Here is a 20,350-nt window from a genome sequence, read left to right on the forward strand (position 1 = left end):
AAGGTAAGAGAATCTATGTTCTGGTAAATAAAACAATCTGTGAAATCAGTGTATATCTCTTCAAAGAGATCTTAGAATACAGTACACAGGTTAGGATGAGATATGAGGAAGATATTCCTGGCTGTGAGGGTGGTGAGCCCTGGCACAGAGTGCCCAGAGAAGCTGTGGCTGCCCCATCCCTGGAAGTGTCCAAGGCCAGGTTGGATGGGGCTTGGAGCACCCTGGGATAGTGGAAGGTGTCCCTGCCCATGGCAGTGGAACTTAAAGGTCTCTTCCAACCCAAACTGTTCTATGATTCTATAATACTTAGCTGATAAAACTACAGGATTGTTGAGCAGATGTGGAGGCACAAGCAGCTCTTTCTTGTCCACGTTTTGGGCAGGATCCAGTTTTGTTCCTCTTCCCTGAGATTTGCTCCCAAGCAAAAACTCCAGGAAACAAATAATAGTTTATTTCAAAACTTGATGGACTTAAATGTGGCACATCTCTTAGGGCATTCAAGAATCAGGCAGATGTGGGACTTGCCAGAAAGATGCATTCAGTAAATTCTGTGGGGAGACACTATTGCTAACTAATGCAGATAATATTCTGAATCTAGATGTCTAGGCTCTCTGAAGTTCATGGATTGAAGAGGACAGTATTAGACACTTAGTGCTCTCTATTGTTTGAGACAAACCTGAATGAGTAAGCAATTGGGATGTAAAACTGTAAAAGCATAGGTGGGAATAGCCATAATTTAACTCTGGGCCAGGGTGATGGATGTAATTGATACCAAGAGCTTTTGAAAATTATTAGTTGTAGCATTCATTAGCAGTTCCTATTATTACAAAGTTTAACAGTGTTTTCCTATTTATATGAGATGTATCTGATTGAATAACTCAAATTTTTTAATATATCATTCCTCTAGTAAAACCATCAATAGCTGTGGTGAAAAGAATGGACTTGTTTAAATGGAAAATATATAGTATATTCATCAGTGTGGTGTGTGACTTCCTCCAATCTTAATCTACTCAGTATGTGAGATTTTTTAGTCCCTAGCCTAAAGAGCTAGTTTGTTTAGCTCCTGCAGACTGATGAATTTAACTTCGTAGTTCCCGAACACAGTAACCTTCAACAGGCCCAGAGGAAAAGTTTCCAGTTGCATTGTACTTTTATTAAAGCAAGTTAGATTTATGATTTTTTTTTTATTATTTTCAGCAAGGTAAACAGTAAGCACTGGCTGTCCTACAGCAATCTTCTTTTCATCCATTTTGTAAGGGGAAACCACTTAACTTCACCATACGACAAAAAGGGGAATCAGTTATTTAGACAGTCTAAATTTTGTTTGTAGAAGGTACCCTAGATTTCTGTAGATATTTTACAAAATGTGTGTTACTGGAAGGATCTCTTAAGAAAGAAACAACATCACAAAGTACAGCTATGCAAGGAATATTTTTCATCTTGGAGTAGCTAAGTTTTCCAGAAATGCAGGATTGAAGGCAGTTGACAGCTTGCAAGATTTTGCTTTGCTTGCATTCAGGCAGACAATTCTTACTAGACAGTTACTTGATATTCATGGTTTCACTGAAACAAGTCAACAGTTTCAAAATGGTATCACCATATTTAGAAAGTTTGGTGAATGATGAGTCAGAGTTTTGTGGAGCAGACACGTCTTCTGACATCAATATCACTTTGTCTGCTGTGCTTCTCACTTTCACTGGCACTCGTTCTTGACTGATCTCTTGTTCTGCACCACTTGATTCATCACGGTCAGTGATCCACAGGCATGGAAAATTCATCCTGAGACAACAAATACTTTGTAGCTTATGATATTTCTTTCTCTTGGGTTTTGAGACAATTAATTCCTCCACAGAGCAGAAAACCTATGTTTAATAGCAATTCTGGCATTTCTGTGGTGAAAGCAAGCACAATTGTGTGTCTCCATTCTCTCACACAAGAATAAAGAATGGGTGTTACAAAGATGAATTATCTAAATAGTCAAAATGTAATTCATCTAAGTGGGTGTGCAATGGAATTTATTTCTTCCTTGATGCTAATACTAATACATAGTATTAGTATAATACTATGTACTAAATTCCCAGAAAGTTGTATAGATCTATACTAGAAGCAATTTTTTTGTAAGGACAGTTCCCTTTTTAAAGAACTTATCTTAATTAGATAAATAAATTCCAATTTGTCTTCGTGTTGCTATACCTTTATTTGTTAAATTCCTACTTGTTTATGCCAAATTTGGTCTCTCACAAGCATAATAGCCCTGTAAAGTGTTCTTCTCTCTAAACTTGCAGTTGACATCAGCTTTTTCACTACAGCTTCCAACTAAAAGGGATAATATTCTGCCTCTAGATACTATAGAAAATCTGAAATGAAAACTATGAAATCAGCCATTATTTTTTTCAGGAGATGAATAGAGAGCTCTTAAGTCACAGGGAAAAGTCTTATCTCTGAGATTACTTTTCCTCTTTTAGAATGGGAGTCAAATTTGCAGATTACTAGACCTAGAAAATGTGATATTTGATAAATGCTGTCTGATGACTTTTATGTTATTTCCTGTAAGACAAAGTGGCATCTGAAACAATTGAAGAGGCAAATGAAGTGAGAACTTTGCATAAGAGACAGATGATGTGTAATTTAAGCTATCTAGTGGCTGACTACAGTAATTGAGTTTAACAAATTACTTTCCTCCACAAGCAGTGGAGTTGTCTGGTGCAATATGTGTAAACAGCTCATGCACATGGGATGGGGCTGGGCATGAGGTGCAAAACTGAGGTGAGGAGGCCCAGATCATGCATCTGCTTGTACCTAGGCTCTCATCACCTCACCCCTTTGCTTGTGCTTCTCTCTGTCACCATATATTCAGATTAAACCAATATATCTAGTCAGTTTCTTTCTTCTATTTTGCAAAAAATAGGGATATTTTCTTTAAATTTCAAATGCTGTGTCATATTACAATTCCCGTGTCACTGCAATATAGGCCATCGCTTCTTTTGTTATTCTGCCTCATACTACATCCCTAATACTTCCTGAGAACAGACATAAGTCTGATGAGAGTAATTTATTGGAAAACAATCTTTACAGTTGTTTTGTGTGTGTTCAGGGATGCAGCAGCTCCATTAGTGAATACTGCAGGTCAATTCCAGTTGCCCCTGACCAGTGCTGTGTTTGTAATGAACTGTATTCCATTAAAATGTCAAAAGGCATTGAGCAGGAACACATGTTTAGATGCAACTGGGTAATTTTTCAGGTGACTAGATTTCCAAAGGCAGAATGATATCATGTGACTCTCTCATTTGTGATAGCCTCCATGAAAGGAATACCCTTGACCATACCATTAAAACGTGCTATCTAGATTGAGGTTACAGTCAGATGATATGTATTGGAAAGTCTGCCTGTGTCTGAAGACATTCTTTCTCTGTTTGAATTCTATTTCTGTCAGATAATTATTTGATTAGGTCAGTTAATTTTCAGACTGTTTTTCAGGCAGCCCAGTACACAGTTAGTCCTCTTGGCTGCCAGGGCTCACTGCTGGCTCATGCTGAACCTGTTTCTTCACCAGCACCGCAAGCTCCCTTTCCCCGGGCTGCTGCTTAGCCAGTCCTCCCCAAGTTAATGCTTATGCCCATCTTTACCCCGTCCCAGATGCAGAATCTGTCATTTGCTCTTGTTGAATTTCATGGCTGTGTTTGCCCAATGCTCCTGTCTATGTAGATCCCTCTGCAACGGCTCTCATCCTTTAAGAAAGTCAGCCAAGAGGGCTTTCTTACTGTGTATAGAATTCAGCTTCTGTTACTCCTCTGGACCCCATCTTGAAAGTCAATCATAAAACTTAAATGGATTTTAGTAGCAATTTGCTGAATATCTTGCTCTCTCATCATCTATTGAACAAACCACAGGGATTTCCCTGACTTTTTACTGTATCTATTTCTGGTCAACTATATCAGAACATTCCATGCATAGCCAGACCTCAATAAACAAGGGAAAGCTGAGGCCCTCTAGAATGTGACTAGCATTGAGAAAAATATCAGCATTTCTTCTTGACCCTTGTCACCAAATAAAGTTACTTAGCAGAAAACATATCTGGAATGAGATCAGGTGTTCAACAGATTCAATATAAGGCTTTCCAGAAGGCTCCAAGGGAGAGAAATGCAAACCACTCAGACTGTGTCAGATTCAAAGCAGATGAAACCTGTCCCAAATACTATTTGAAGCACATAGATACAGCTATAAGATTTGTGGAGGAGATTACAGCAAACAAAGTCCCTCTGTGAGAGAAACTACTATGGTCAGGTGTCTTGAAATATATAAAAAAAAGCGAAAACCCAATTTCTGTTAAATACTGTGCTTTTTAAAACTGATGCACAGTGGCTCCAAAACCAGCTCTTTACAAAAATCAATTCAGTAATTGCAAAATTTGTAAAAACACACCGTGCACCTGCCTTCTCATTATCCACTTGAGGATAACAGACTGTTGAAGGTAAAAAGAAACAAATTCTGGGGGTAATTTCATTCAGTAATAATCTAAGGAACCAATAGTATACCCCATGTTAAAAAATAAATGGAAAAGGTAACTCTCCTCCACTGGATATTCTGTGAGAAGCTGGATCAGCCTGATCGAATGTTTGGTTGATTTTCTGTTACATAAGGTTGTTGTTGACATGGTCCTCCAAAGCCAACTGGAGACAGTGGCAAGATTTATGTTAACTTTATTGTCCTGGGAAGAGAGGTGTAATGCTCACCCTCTCTGTATCCAACTGCACTACAAGTTTTACTGCCTATTTATATACATAACTACCCTTAATCTTTTCTCAGTTTTTCCCATGCAGTGATAAATATAAAGCAGAAATTTTACAGGATTTTCCATTCTACGCTGACATCAGACAGGAGTTCCAGTTTTATGCAGTGTTCTTCAAAATACTAATTTTTCTTTTTTGTTTCTTTCTGGTTGTACAAAAATGTTCAAGAATCTCAGATATTTATAAGTACTCGGAAGCAGTAAGACAAAAATTTGTCCAGTTTGAGAATACAGAAACACAGCAAAATACCAATCCAGTCACTGAGAATTAATTTTGGCATCTTATGTGACGGAAGCCCACTTAATACTTTCAAAAAGTTTTAGGTTCAGGTACAGAAGTCTTTTCCTACTTAGAAAAGGACAGCTCTCCATCTTAGTATTTGTACATCAAACAAACTTCTTGCTTATAATATTTAGAGGGTGAGGAGGACAGAGCAATTCCCACATTCCATGCTTGAAAGATCTTGCATTTGGGTTTAAGTACAGAAATATGCAGTTCATTTGAAGGAAGCACTTAAACGTGTAGTTGTGCAGTTACTGTCTTGGAGGAAAGAGATGATCCCTGATCAATACCTAAATTGATGGTTTTCCTTGTATCAGAAAAAAAAACTTGGAAAGACATCTCTATTCTTAACATAACCAAGTATAGTAATTCCATGGACAAAAAGAAATTAAATAGGAATTTTAACAATATGTCAATGGATAAACTGAATTACATTCTAATACCTGTTTTTTCTTTTTTTAAACTTTCTATAAATTAATGAGTCTCATGTGTTCAAAAGAGCAATTAAAGATCTCAGCTACAGAATAGTTTAAAGACCTCCCACACTGAGAGGTTATTTAATGTTAAATAGTTTTTTCTGCTTCATCTTAATATGTGGGTTTATTTAACAGAGAACAGGGTTATTCACCTAAGTGCTGGGAAAATGTCTCTAGCAGCATATAAAGAGAGCAGATCATATATTATATACTATCTATTTAATTCTGATTTTGGTATGTAACTATTTATCATACAGTAATAAAAAGTTATAAAGTAGAAAAGTATTTAAAAGAATAAAATGCCTAGATTATTTACAGAAAACCAAACAGACTATTGTTCTAAAACATCTGGTCTTCTTTAGTAGGAACATGCACTTCTAATAACTTCCGTAAAATAAAGAGAGGCAAAGGGAGGAAAGACCGCACTAAATGGCAGCAATAAGTAATAGCACATGGAGATCTCACACCCATTTCTATTCCAGGTACATTTACATGTATTTATTTGCAATATTCTCAATTGACCCCTGTGTTTTTCATACATAGGTAAGCTAAGTAAAGCATGAGGAAAAGAACTAATGCACATAAGGTTTCTGCAGACAAGAAGCAACTTCTCATAGTTCTCCTAAGTCCCAATCTACTTCCCTCTGCGGAGAACTGTTCTTTGGAGGACAGTTTCAAGGGACTTACTTGATTTTGACCAAAAAATGTACAAAGTTAGAATGCAAACACCTGAGGAATCTGCGTTATTTGGCGTAGTGGTTTTGGTTCGCTTATCCAAGTCATGGCACCCTTTATGTGGTGGTTTCACATTCGTCGAATTTTGTTTGCCAACTTGGAGATAGGATTTTGGGAGAAAAAGGCAAAACAGGCTCAACTTAAGAGTAAACCAAAAAGATTTTATTAATATACACTAAGGAAAAAAAAGAAAGAAAAATGAAACTTTCAAACACCTTCCCCCCTACCTAAAACTGTCCACATTCCCACTCAACATAGAGAGAAAACTATGATTTTCACTCAGTTTCAACCATTTAAACATAATCTTGCATCACTTTCGGAGAGGAGTCTCTCCAGAGTTTTATGGAGATAAATGCCACAAGAAAAGGTCTGGAGGCTCTCAATGTCACAAATCTGCAACCACCCGGAATTTTGCAGATTCTGTGCAGTCCCACCCATTTAATAGTTTCCCAAGCTGATTATGGGCCTCCGCATGTTTGGGGAACAGTTTTAAGAATGATTTCCTAGTATAAAACAAGGGTTCCTTTTTCTATCTCTAAAATTGTCTGTATCTCAAAAGAAATAGAGACCTTCTATTTTTTGCCCAGGAGCTGGGGTGCCAAAATCACTTCCTCTCTAGAATCATCTTCGTCTCAAAAGCTGAGACCTCCTTAGTTTATCCCAGGTGCCAGGGGCTTTATTCAAAATTCTCAATTAAATCTCAGTTATATCAGTACACACAACTCTTTGGCTACAACTTGCATTCCCCCAACCAGCATTATGATATTACAAGAAATAGTCCATTTCTCCATGATTTACACCAGAGAAGTCCAGCTAAAAATGTCCACTTCCTCTATCCCTTCTTCCAATAGTCTTTATCAGTTCTTTCACTGATTTTATTTCATGCTGTCTGTCTACATTTTAAATCACTCTGTCTTCCATGAAGGAGCGAAAAGGGTTAATGTCTTTGCCCAGAGTCTTTTCTCCTCTCCAGCTGACTCTTGGAACTTCAAGGCTGCAGGTGATGGGGAGGAGGGAAGAGGGGAGAGGAAGCATGCTCAGGAACACTGATGGATGACTTTCCTCCACCCCTGGTCAAATCTAAAGCAACTCAAACTTGGATCAGCTCCCTGGAGCTCCGGAGAAAAGTTCTCAAGATTCTCTCCTCCCTTGAACCAGCCAAGGGCACGGCCGCCACGGCCCCTGGGGCAGGGCCAGCACTGCCGATCTGCAATTCTCAATCTGCAATCCTCGTCTTCTCCCCATAGGTTCCTGCCTGGGGAGATAGGGGACACTGCTGGCCCCGGCCACTCTCCCACAGGCAGCAGCCCCCCCAAGGCCTGGCTGGGCCTGGCCCCGGGGAGGCATAGCCCGAACGTCTGACTTAAGAGGTGATGTTAACTCCTTTCCAGCTAGAAGAGGACAAGGGCCCAGTTTTCTGGGATCTTCAGTTTAAGCCTGGGCTGTCCAGAGGCGTGGACAACACTTCTATTGGTCAGTCAAGCTGCCAATCCATGCTATAACTTCCTTAGGAAAAAACCCCATCTCATCTGTGCTACACCACCACCTTGGGGAATATGGAGACTGTCCTAGATGAAAAGACCTAGGTTGAATAAATTTTATTCACTTAATTCCCTGAATGTTTCTTGAGTGGTTCTTCAGTGTACACAGAATATAAGTTGTGCCTCTGACCCATTCAAAGTAATGAAGATGCACAAAAATGAAAAATTTCAAGAGGCATTTTTCTCAGGCAGAAACAGTACCTACTATTGAATCCTCCACTTGGGAGGTCCCAATTAAAGAACTTGAAACCAGATGAAAAATTACTTTATTTTCAAAGGATTTTGTGACTGTTTAAAAGAGCACTGCAGCCCTGCTACATTCTTCTTATGCATTTTCAGAGCTGAAAATGTAAGACTTTTAAAATCCTTCCTAAAAAGCCCCTTAGCTGAGGTATCCTGAGTTACAAGCCACCAAAGAATTTAGATGAGAGTAAAGTTCAGGTCCAGTTACTTCAAAGAAGGTCCAGAAACAGATGTTTGAACAGATATATATACAAAACTGAATGGAAAAATCTTCAGATGTTGGGAATGGATGTTTCTCCAGGGAAGTGAGGTTTGGAGAGTTATAATTTAGGGCACAGCAAAAGTGACATTCAGGCAAGATTCCCCATAAATCAAGGTGGGGACTCCTCCTTAAGTTTATACTCAAAGACTGCTTTATGGAGAGAAAAAAAAAAAAAAAAAAAAAAAAAGTATGAGCCTTCAGGCTGTTTTAGAAATATTCTTTCCATAGGAAAACATATTGCTGGCCAGCTTGTACATATACTGAGAATTAATAATCAGGCCAAGAACTCAAGTCAACAACTGAAAAAATAATTAATTTATAGCTCTTTTGATCTGATGCTCAATATAATAAATGGAGGTGTTTCCACAGATTTAAAGGAATATGGAACAGGTCCTACGTTAGTAAAATGCTTCAGACAGGTCAGCTATCATTTAAAATGATGGGATTGGTGAAACCTTCTTTCTTTGGTCAGCTCAGGATCTAAACTGAGAAAAAATATAACTCTGTGTTTAAATGAAATGAAAGTTAGCAAGTACATATGACAGAAAGCAAAAAGTTACTTCCCATAATTCAACACAATAAATAGAAATAAAGTCAAGCAAGATAAACTTTAGCTTTGCTGGATGATAACCTCTTTTACAGAATATTCTATGGAGTAGTATTTGACAGCTGATTTTTACCTGAATACTTTGTGTTGCAAGATACAGGATAAGCAGAAGTTAACCAAAGCTACATTTAGCAATCAATTATTTTAAAAAATAGAATAATTTTTTTACAAATGAAATGGTCAGTGATAGCTATTACTGTGCTCTCAGGACCTGCCTGTCTTTCTTAAAGATGAATCTGCTCTTTGTGAGCCAGGATAATCATTACTTTGAGCTGATTTCAAGACTCTGTTGGAGAGAATGCATTTAACACTCCATAGAGACTTTGCAGAAGAAAGGACTTTAATTAACAAAAAGACCTACAGTTAAAATGAAACTATATTAATTGACAGTAAGCAAGCTTTGAAATATAGGGAAAACAGAAATTTCCTTTCTTATGATTTACTCAGGCTTTTATTCCTAGTCAAATATGCCATGGTCGCATTCTCATCCTTTGATTCCGGTTTATCAAAGATGTAAATGACTCCTGTAAAAATCAGGAGTTTGTCAATTGCCTTTCCACAATGCATTTATCTTCTTTTTTTAACAGTGTGGCAGAAGCTCAGACCCACTGTAAAACTTCCATTTTTCATTAGGGACTTGAAACCATTTTTGTGCTTTGTTTTTAAGGTGCAAAGAGGGTGGTATTGCAGTTCCAGCTTGCTATTTTATCTTCTCATTGATAATTTAGCTTGCTGACAGGAGTACAATACCTTCTGGCACGTGTAACTGGCACAGAGCTCATTAAACTAGTGACTGGTATCTGGTACCCTTTGGCCCAGACCATAACTGTGGACAGCTGTAAGCTCCTGACGCTTGAGAGCAGCTCTGCAGACCGTGTTCTTTGCTGCTGAAGACTTCAGTGATGTATTTTCAGTGTGCAGATCTATTGAAACAGTGCCTGAGCAGCATCTGTTGTCTTCAGGCACCTAAATTATTTATATGTCTTTTTAATTACACTTTTCCTTTGAAATGTCTTATCTTTATATGTGATGTACAAGAGAGCATCTTTACTGGCAATATTTGAATGCAGCTTTAACTTTCCCAGAGTAATTATTTCTCCAATTTTGTTTTCAGCTATACCCTGTGTAACTGCAAATCAATTTTAACAGGAATTATCACAATGTTTGTTAAAGGGACACATTTACCGGAGTCCAGAGCAATACTTGGGAACTAGGCTGCATGATTTGTAATCAGTTGTTGTCCTGAGTTGAAGTATATTCTATCACCATCTTCATGAACTGTTGAAACCAGGTGAGGCAGTGCTCCCTGCCTCCTCCACTCTAGCTTATCTTCTGTTAATGGGCCCATCAGCACCTTTGCCACACAGCTCACAGATAACCCCCTCCTGGACTATCTCCTGTTAATGGGCCCATCAGGCCTTATCACATGACTCACCATCCCATTGTGAGATGCTCCGCCCAGAGGGAGGAACCAAGCATTCCAGCCTGGATATAAGCTGAGACTCTGAACACCAGAGGGGCGCTTACCCACTGGATTCCCAGAGGATCCGAGCTACCAGACCTTTCTACAGGATCACTGCTTCAGGAAGACCACCTCATCTGGACTGCTTCCATCACTCCGCTCAGGTTGTATTCTGACTCTGTCAGTGGTCTTTTGTATTAATGCATCTATTTTATTTTACTTTTTTTCCTTTTTTTTTTTTTTTCCTATTAAATTGTATCTCTGAATTGGAGCCTCTCATTTGTTTTGCTTTCAAACCACTACAGTTGTCCATAAAATGAGTATAATTATAAAATGACACTGTTTTGAGCAGTATTCTGATCTTGAATTCTTCTGACACATTTTCCAAATAGAATAATGATATGAATTCATAATTCTAAATATTTCCTGGATAGGAAATACAGATCCACATATCTTCTATATCATATCTAAAAACTGCCAAAATCATCAGGAAATTCGGTTGTCTCAGCCAGTAGTCTTGTTGCTAAGTGATCATAAAATCACAGATCATAGAACCACAGAATGACCCGGGTTGGAAGAGATCTTAAAGATCATGTATGTCCAGCTCCCCTGCCATGGGCAGGGACACCTTCCTCTACACCAGGATGCTCTCTTTGGCTGTGTTTCTTACAGTGAAGATTCTCAACATATATTAACAATAAAATAAGTGCTATTCACTTACTTTTGGGAGAGAAAGCAAAATGAAGGTATGAAAATTTGCCTATTACAGCTCTCAGGAGGAATGTGCTGTTTATCTTCATAGCAGCCTTTTAGGAAGGAACTGGGTCAATCTTCCAATAGTCTTTAAACAATCTTTTAAATCTCACATGTGCACTAAATAACAAATATATGTATTTATTTAAAATAAAGTATGCATTTTGCAAATTTTCTTTGCAGACTTATTTTTGAAAGACATGTACATCATTAAAATTGTATGATACTGCAGATGAGTCAAAATCTCCTTGTATTGAGTCATTTAACATCTCATCCTCATAAGCAGCAATTTCTTTGTATTCCAGAAACTGGCCTTTTTTAGTAATGGTATGATGGTTTTAGCTATCTTGTGATATGTATGTATTTGCTCACATTTTCACGTCTTGGCTACTAAAACTCTGCAATTATCCTCAACTTGTGTAGCTCAGTGGGACTGAGGTTTTTACTTCTTTGATGTTGCATATCTTGCCTTGTAATAAAAATGGTCCTGCAGTTTCTAACTGCATTTCACTTTGCAACAATCAGATCAAAATCTAGAAGGAGAAGGCAAGAGTAATTTTGTAAAATTATTGCCCTATAGTCTTATGAATCTTTCACACTATTTTCTTCCTTCTGAGATGTTCTGAAGGAGCATCACTAATCCAGACTAATAATGTGCTAAGACAGGGACAGACTATAATTACACAGCTAGGAACACCTGGACAGAAAATGTAAAGTAAATCAGCTTATATTTTGCTGAACACAGAGGGAATGTGCCTGTTTTGTCCGCTCAGAAAGGGGAAATTCATCCATTCTTGAGGAAGAGGGAAGAAAGGAATCTCAGCTGTGTGCAGCACGCTAAGCAGGGCAGATATTCCCAAGCCCAGATCCTGCCTATCCTGGTCTAACAGCCAACAACCTTGTCTTGCAACCTTTCCCAAAAAGATCATTAAGACCAGTAACCATTATTTGTGCTGGTGTGCATGTGGACTTCAAACCTTCTAGTTCTTTATTTACTTCTTGCGCTTCACTGTTTATGCTGTGAGAACTCTGGAGTGGCATATTTTCAGCTTGGGCACTTATCCAAAACACATGCCATCTATCTTTGCGTATGCTGAGTTCCTAATACACAGGGAAAGCATTCCCTCAGTTTGTTTGTGACTTGCTTTATTTTCCAGTTTGATCTTTTCCGCCCGGTCTGGTACACCATTTTCACTGTAATTCAGACAGCCCCAGGGTCCAATCACATTGAGAGCGCACACAATAAAACTGACAGGCAGACAAATGCTGACCCATCAAACGCAGCATGGTCAATGATTCTATGTATGCCAATCAATTGGATCAATGTGAAATGGTTCTACACATCTTTTTTTTCTTTTCCATTGACTGTGTGCTACGTCATGAGAGAGTAATGATGGAGGGCAAAATGAATTGTCATTGCCATATTTCATCTTGTATTGCTATTTTAAATATTGAGAATATTTGTCAAAAGACATGCCATGTCACAGATTTTGTCATTTATTTATCATTGATGATCTTAAAGGCAAATTTGAAATTGCAACATAATTTTTGCAATGAGGCTTGTGGCCACAAGATCTTGCATAGAAACTCTGATACATAAAACTCATGGATGCCCTGAATTTATGATATACAATACTGTACGGTTTGCATAAAAAATATGTTATTTCCTCATGGTTTCCATGTGAAATCCACCTTATTTCTTGAAATTCTCTCTATGTTATCCTATTTTGAGATAGTAGGCTTCTTGAAGAAGAAAACAGGTTTGATTCTAAAACTCTAGTTAAGAGTGGTCTTACAGTTTTAGAGTTATCTAACTCCTTTCCTGGACAGCAAATGCTTTTAACAAAGAAGGATCATATAAAGAATATATGTATTTGCACAATCACTAAATCAGCAGGCAGTGAAAAATGTGTATTTCACTGCACTCTTCGTGAAGCCCACTGGAAAGCAATTCCTGGTATCTGGATGAACACAGTCCCATGAATGTTTTGCGTGCAACATGATTCACCTACCTCACAGCATTTAAAGATTTCCATATGTTCATGAATTGTCAGAAATCACTGGTCCAGCCATTCTTTTGAAATGATAAAGTGCTGGATGGTATTGAACAAGTAACTCACAACATTTCAGGGATCTGTGTACTCTGGTAGTGTCTTTCCTACTAATATCAAGTCACCCCGCCAGGTTCCCTACCTGATCAAGTGGCCAAAAAACCAACGATATGTCTGTAATCTACTTTACCAGTGAATTTGTACGTCATGTTATCCAGCATTTCTGAAGTGATTTTACATGAAAATTATTATACACATTTGAAATATTAGTCTTATAAACATACACATTAGGATTACTTTGGAAATAAAAACAAAATGACATGCAGAGATATATTTTCTTAATTCACTGAGTTCTTTATTTTGAAATGTGTTTTAGTGTTGAAAAGAGCATGAATAAACTGAAGTAGGAAAAGCAATCACTCTCAGAATCACACATCTATCTTCCATAAATGCTTCAGGAGGTGCAGTGTTATCAGATCTGAGGATGCCAAGTATTCTTTCTGAAATTATATCTTGTTATTTAATTCATATGTCATGCTGAGTAAAACGACATCATTTAGTCATGGGAACTAAGAAAAGATTTATCTACAAAATTAGTACATGTTGCCTCAAAATGCTGCAACAGTGGAAAAAGAGAATAACATTTCTGAGAAAAAACATTTTAAATACCAAATTCACCCTAAAAGGCTGAATGGTAATCTTCACTGTACACATCTTCAGATCTTCCCCAGTCCAGTATTTAATACGTGAAAATTATGACCTGTTATGATACTTTCTCAGTGTATTGTGTAAATTTTCTTGTGGGATGAATTCTCCACAACTCAAAGCAGAAACTCCAAAAAAATTCCATTGTAACTGTATGTTTGAATTCTACTAAAAAAAAATTTCTTTAATATATGCTTGAACACTTTCATAAATAAATAATTTAGCAGTTTTGCTGAATAACCTCTATACCAGAAATTCTTTGTAGGCTTAGATCTTGCCAACATATGGAATTAGTCTAAAACTCAATCTGTTTGTACCAGAGGTTTATGCCGAAGTTGTCTAAATCTGATGACTAGAGAACAAATAATTTAATCATTTCAACAAGAATGAGAGAGAGAAATACCTAAAATGTATTTCTTCCCCCAGTTTCAGGTTTGTGTTTGCACCTTTTAACTCATTTATTCCATTAAGGTTTTCTTCAGTTTCAACAGTTTTTGTCCTTTTCATCTTAAACACATCCATTAGTGCTGGCAAAAGCTGTTCCTCTATTTTTCAGAAAACAATTTGATAGAGTTAAAATGCTGTCTCATTTCACTTCTATTAACCCTAAAATCTCCATCATAGTGTAGGACTGATAATTCTCTTAAATTAATATTGGTGATTACATATACATGATATGTATATGTACACTTCCTTGGGGTTTTTGGGTTTTTCTGGTTTGTTTTTCCTTTTCCAATTTCCTCTGACAATACAAAACCTCTCCAAAGATAAATATCCACATAGCATTTATAGCAAATTTTATCTAGGGCAAGCCTTCCTAAATAGTGTAAATAATAAAGCAGGTATAACAAGTGGATGAAGAAGGAATAAGTCAAAAAAGGAGAATTTAATGCTAAGCATAACAAACAGCAGCAATATTCCAACAGCCATTTATCTGTTGCACTTAGCAAATTTCTTGGGCTGACATTATGGGAATATTTAAAATGTTAAGAATTGAAAGAAACAGGATGTATGGCTTTTTGCGCAGGATTTTACCTAAGTGAAATTCACTTAACTTTAAACAGGTAAAACATAGTTGCTTACAGCTAGTTTAATCTAAAGGCCTTTATGTTCACTGGAGAGAGTAGAAATTCCACAATATGATTCAGCAATTATGGAATAATATAACTACAGCATCTTTTATTTTGTGACAAATATAAACATTGTTGTCAATTATTTTTAATATATTTTTATATATTTCATTGCAACAATATTGTCCTCCAAGTTTGAGAAAATCTATTCTGCCCATCTGTCTTGTATTATAAGCAGAGATTTCCAGAATGCTTCCTAGTTATTGGTGAATAACCCAAAATTTGGAGCACCTCTGCTATGGAGAAAGGCTGAGAGCTGGGGTTCTTTAGCTTCAAGTGTTGAAGACTCTGGGAAGACCTTTTTGAGGCCTTTCTTTAAACAGATTTGTAGGAAAAGATGGAGAGAGAATTTTGACTGAGCCTGTAGCAATAGGATGAGGACTAACAGTTTGTAACAGAAAGAGTTAATTGAGAGCAGTACTTTCAAATAATTCTTTTCACAATGAAAGTGCTGGGGCACTGGCACAGTGTGCCCAGAGAAGCTGTTGCTGTGCCATCCCTGGAAGTGTCCAAGGCAAGGTTGAACAGGGTTTGAAGCACTGTGTGATAGTGGAGGGCAGTGGTGTGATGTGGAACTGGTTGAGCTTTAAGGTCCCTTCAATCAAAACCATTCTATGATGCTTTTATTCTATGAAACTTAATGATGCACAAGCTGTGAAATTACAACTGCCACTGTTTATAGCAATTAATACCCTGAAACATCACTGAAAGAAAATAAATCATATTGACTTAGAGGTTTTTATTATTAACTAGTGACAACCCACCCTGGCAAGTCCTCTAATTTCAGATTTAAAATATGTCTTTTATTACTTGGTTGCTGACATATACGGTTATATTGGTGCCACCATAATGGCCCTTAAAACAAAGCAGAATTACAGACAACTCACCTGTACTGTGCCTGGAACTGAAATAAAAGTGGTATGCCACTTTTCAAGCCCTGTAAAGCACTAAAAATATGTCTGCTTCAAACATGAAATGTAGTTATCTTAAAACATTTTTAATTAGTTCCACGAAGGACTCGTGAGGTAAGACCTCAGAGCTCCTCTTGTATGAACAAATGGCAGTCTGTGGACTATGTAGAGGATATTTCATGTCAGCAGATGGTATCTGAATGTCAGATTTACATCCTTGTGTATTGGATGAAATTTTGGGGTTAATTAATATATTCTACCCAAAAGTCTCTAAATCTTCCAGATACAAGAATCTTTAATTTGATCTAATTCACTATATTTTCAGGTTAAGTATTATACTTCACAGTAATCAATACATTTCCCATATAAATACTGCCAGAAGCTAAAATGATAATTTTACACTTTCCCAGTTAATCAGGAAAAAAAAAAAAAATAATCACATTTTTACTTGATTTTTCTTGAAATTTAATGTCATGATCTTTGACTTTTCCCTAATATTTTTCCTCAAACCCCATTTTTTTTATTTTATTAGGAAACATAATAAGTAAATTAAACTAATTGCATATTATACACATGCTACATTATTAACAGGAATATATAGTGTCACTAGAATTACAATGGACTCTTGGTTGCATTCAGAGTACAATTTCTATGTTCTACAGAATCCTAAAGGAATATGTGTTTGTTTACCTGTGGTGCCTCAAAAAGTGTATTTTAATACTCCTTTTAGGCACACAGTATAGATTTTTGTAGCAGTACTGTTACTAAAGAAAGACAAGTTTTTGTTTTTTAAATTGTCCATGAATAGATTTTCATTCTGGTTTTTTGATCCAACCTGAATATCACACATTAAATGAGGTTGAAGTATAGTGGTTCAAATAGTGCATTATGGCAGTGCAGAAATAAATGGTCTGTAGCTTTGGAATATAAATGTTCATGTCTGTGTTTATGTTTATATGTTCATGTGTGTCTCTACGAACAATTATGTGCATGATTGTGTATATAAGCATCATTTTTCACCCTGCAGTTAACACTTCTGTATGAAGTACAAAATTGGACAGGTAGAACCATGATTTATTGTTGGATGATGCCACAAGCTGCTTATTCAGTATTCACTATTGCACACAGTGCAAATTCAACCAAAATATTTATGCTAAAGAAAAACTTCAGATAACTAATTGAATGCTTAGTTTTGTCTACATTTCTCAAATGTACAAAAAAAATATAGAGAATAGATAAACAGCATTTTTTCTCTTTGAGCTACTTATATGCAATTTTCCTCTCACACAGTTATTTTAGCAATAGCTATTTTAAAAGTAGTTAAAATAAGTGACACTTTTTCATTTAATTCCAGGAGAAACTCAAGCCTGTTGTCGCCCAAAGTTCCATGAAAACTTCTCGGAAGTATGGAATTGTAGTAAAGGTTAAGAAAAACGTTGTCTCCCACTAGTAGTCTTCTTGTGTCTAGATAGGCATTTTATGTGCCTTGAGCATTACATTGGTGAAGTTGTAGAAAAAATTAGCTCTTCTGAAGAACTGTGAGGTAGCATTCATTCCTAAGTAAGCAGCGGAAATTCAGCTCCTTGATGGCATCTATGATGCAGTTCCTTTGTGACTTTTTCAGGGAATTAAAAAAATCATAAGTAATGTTCACACAAGAAAATGTTGCTGAAATGAAAGGGAAGTGTGATGACATCATCAAGTAAAATGAACTACAAAATTCCGAATTAAATTTTATCCACAGAAGAAGCTTGAATAATCTTTGAGCAATTAGTTTGGGTAAAGGTGAAGCATCAGTGCAGGATTAGTGGTTTAATGTTTTTGTAACCCCTGAGTCAGTGCACCCTCAGCATAAGTCTGTTAAAATGAGAGATGAGAAGTTTATTTGCCGAGCTCAATTTGTAAATTGTTTCTTCCCAGAAATGGCCCAGCCATTGGTACTGGGCCAAATGGTGATTCTCAATTTTTGGCTGTGCTTTGAGCTTCAGGGTATTTCTGGAATGTTTGTTGTGCTCTGATGGCTCATGCAACTGAATTCCAAATATTGTGTGTAATCTGTTGCACCTGTTCTAAAGGTAAAGTTCCATGCTGCAGATCCTCCAGTCAAAACCTGACAATTGCAGGCAACTGTGACATTTGGGGTGTTCATTCTGCCTAACTTGGGCACAAACATCTGCCTCATCAAACATCTGCACCCAAGATGCTGAAATGAATGCTCACTAAAGACCACTTTAAACTGGCTTCAATGAACATCAGATGGAGACCAAAAGACAGAACACAAATTTGAAAGTCATTTAGCCCTAGGACTGAACACACATGTCTATATGTAGGCAAAGGCTAGAATTGCAGGGTCTCTCCCTAGTACAAGCATGAATTTCAGTGTGACAAAAAATATAAAAAGAAGAAATATAAAAAAGAACCATGAAGAACTCATAAAGCTGAACCAACTCACCCATTGAAGCATTTACATTTGTATGTAATAGATTCATAATATCACACTACATCATGACGTCTTTGAACTTTTGACTGTTTTATGCAAACAGACCTCAAAAATCATCTGAGATTTCCCCCTTACTAAGCCAAATGTCAGCTTCAGACTTCTATGCTGTACATATTTGACTGTACTGTGTACATGGTTTGCTTAATTTTGCTGTTATTTATAGCTGGTAAATTAGACTCAAGCTGTAATTTAAAAAACAGGTAGGGTGGCAGCAGAGACACACCCACCTAAAATAAATAAATCCCTAGCTGTAATTTGGAATATCATTACTTCAGCATTTCAATGACATAAAAGTCTTTCTCAAAGATATCCTTCTCCACTCCTCAAAACTCGGGAATTTTATCATCAAAGCCAAGGAGCTCAGTATTGGAAGCTCCATTTCAAAGAAATAGCTTCAAAATTGCTAATGGCTATTGCCAAATCTGCTGTTTATTAAGGAAACATGCCTTTTCTTGCTGCCTCTAAATGATTTTCTATCTGACTAATAGCAGCTTCAGCGTTTTAGAAGAAAAAAAAAAAAATTACTGCGGATGATAACAGGGCAGCATGTAGGTCTATTAGGAAGGAAAATCCTGGAGGTAAAGGTGACAGCTTTAAGACAGAAGTCCTCTGCGTTATTTACAGTCACTCATTTTGTATTTAGTGTTTCCTATTAGTGAAGCCAAGGGCTGGAGCTGTTTGTTATTTACGCCAGCCCTGTGAGGGGTGTGATGGTATCCAGGAGGGCAGAAAATAGGTCTCTTGATTAGAACAATAAATTAGGGGAAGGCAGAAAGACAGGAGAGAATAACTGGATTCCACAGACATGCATAAACATTTCATGTTGTTTGCTACCTGTTACTTGACTTCCCTATAAACTGTGAGCCAGAAGTGTTTAAGGTAATAATAAAGCTTCCTTCCTTATCCCACTCCCTGGGTTATTTATCTCTCTGGTTTGTCAGACCTTCTGTTTATCTGTCCTTTGCTATGGTTAAAAAACAAGAAGCTGTTTAGTTCAGAGTGTTGAAACTGCCAAGGAGTTTCCAAGACTATCCTCTGTACAGCTGCATAAGCACTTGTTTTTGACCTAGCTGAAAAGGAAAGCCATATGTGGGAGGTAAATTTATCTTTTCTTTCTACCATACTGGATTTAGCTCTTCAGAAAATGCCCTGAGGGACCACTGGTCTCCATGCCTCAGTTCAGAGACCATCACAGAGCAGACTTCTTGAGTTGTACATTCTCAGGGGATTTTACAATGTTCTGCTTTCTTTCATAATGTATTTTAGCTATATTGTTTCAGCTTTAATAAAAAAGTTAAAAAACTGAGAGTATCAACTGTGCCAACATATTAACCAATTACCAAGATGACATGCAGGTGTTGTATATTTACAAGAATATTTAGTTTCTTAAAAAGTTTTGTTTCTCAAAATATTTATTTATTTCCTATATAAAAATTTTAAAGTCACAAGTGTATTTCACAGATTTCACTATTAATTTTTTTAAATACATAGTTTTTATAACTCTTACTTGAAATATCTAAATATCTGAATCTTTCCAGAATAGTTTTTGGATGGTTTATTTGATTTTCATCTTGTACCTTTCTGCTAACTCAAAATTACAATAAGAGAGTTCATTGAGGATTGCTAAATTTTGCAAATTATCAGATTAAACCAAATTTAGGCAATTCCCATGAGCCTAATTTTGTCTTTAGACATACAAATCACCACCTTGCCTTTAAAGTAAAGCAAGCGTTCCAGTTTCAACTTCAAATCATATATGGTTAGTGGTAGCAACGAACATGCCTAATGAAATTTTACATTTTGATATACCGATGGTAGCTAAAATTGTGTTTAATTCACTTCTATTATTTTCTCTTTTTGCATTATTTCTGATTTCTTGACTGTTTTGTGTGCTTTGTCGAC

The 20,350-nt window shown here is 36.8% G+C and overlaps 1 protein-coding gene across 1 annotated transcript in view; it reads left to right on the forward strand.

The window, feature by feature from the left end:
- Positions 1-20,350, forward strand: part of RIT2 (Ras like without CAAX 2) — a 197,009-nt gene that overhangs the window by 19,660 nt on the left and 156,999 nt on the right. The window lies entirely within an intron of this gene.

This window comes from Chamaea fasciata, unplaced genomic scaffold, assembly GCF_029207755.1.
Source record: "Chamaea fasciata isolate MVZ Bird 193981 ecotype frontalis unplaced genomic scaffold, bChaFas1.0.hap1 SCAF_4, whole genome shotgun sequence".
Classification (NCBI taxonomy): Eukaryota; Metazoa; Chordata; class Aves; order Passeriformes; family Sylviidae; genus Chamaea; species Chamaea fasciata.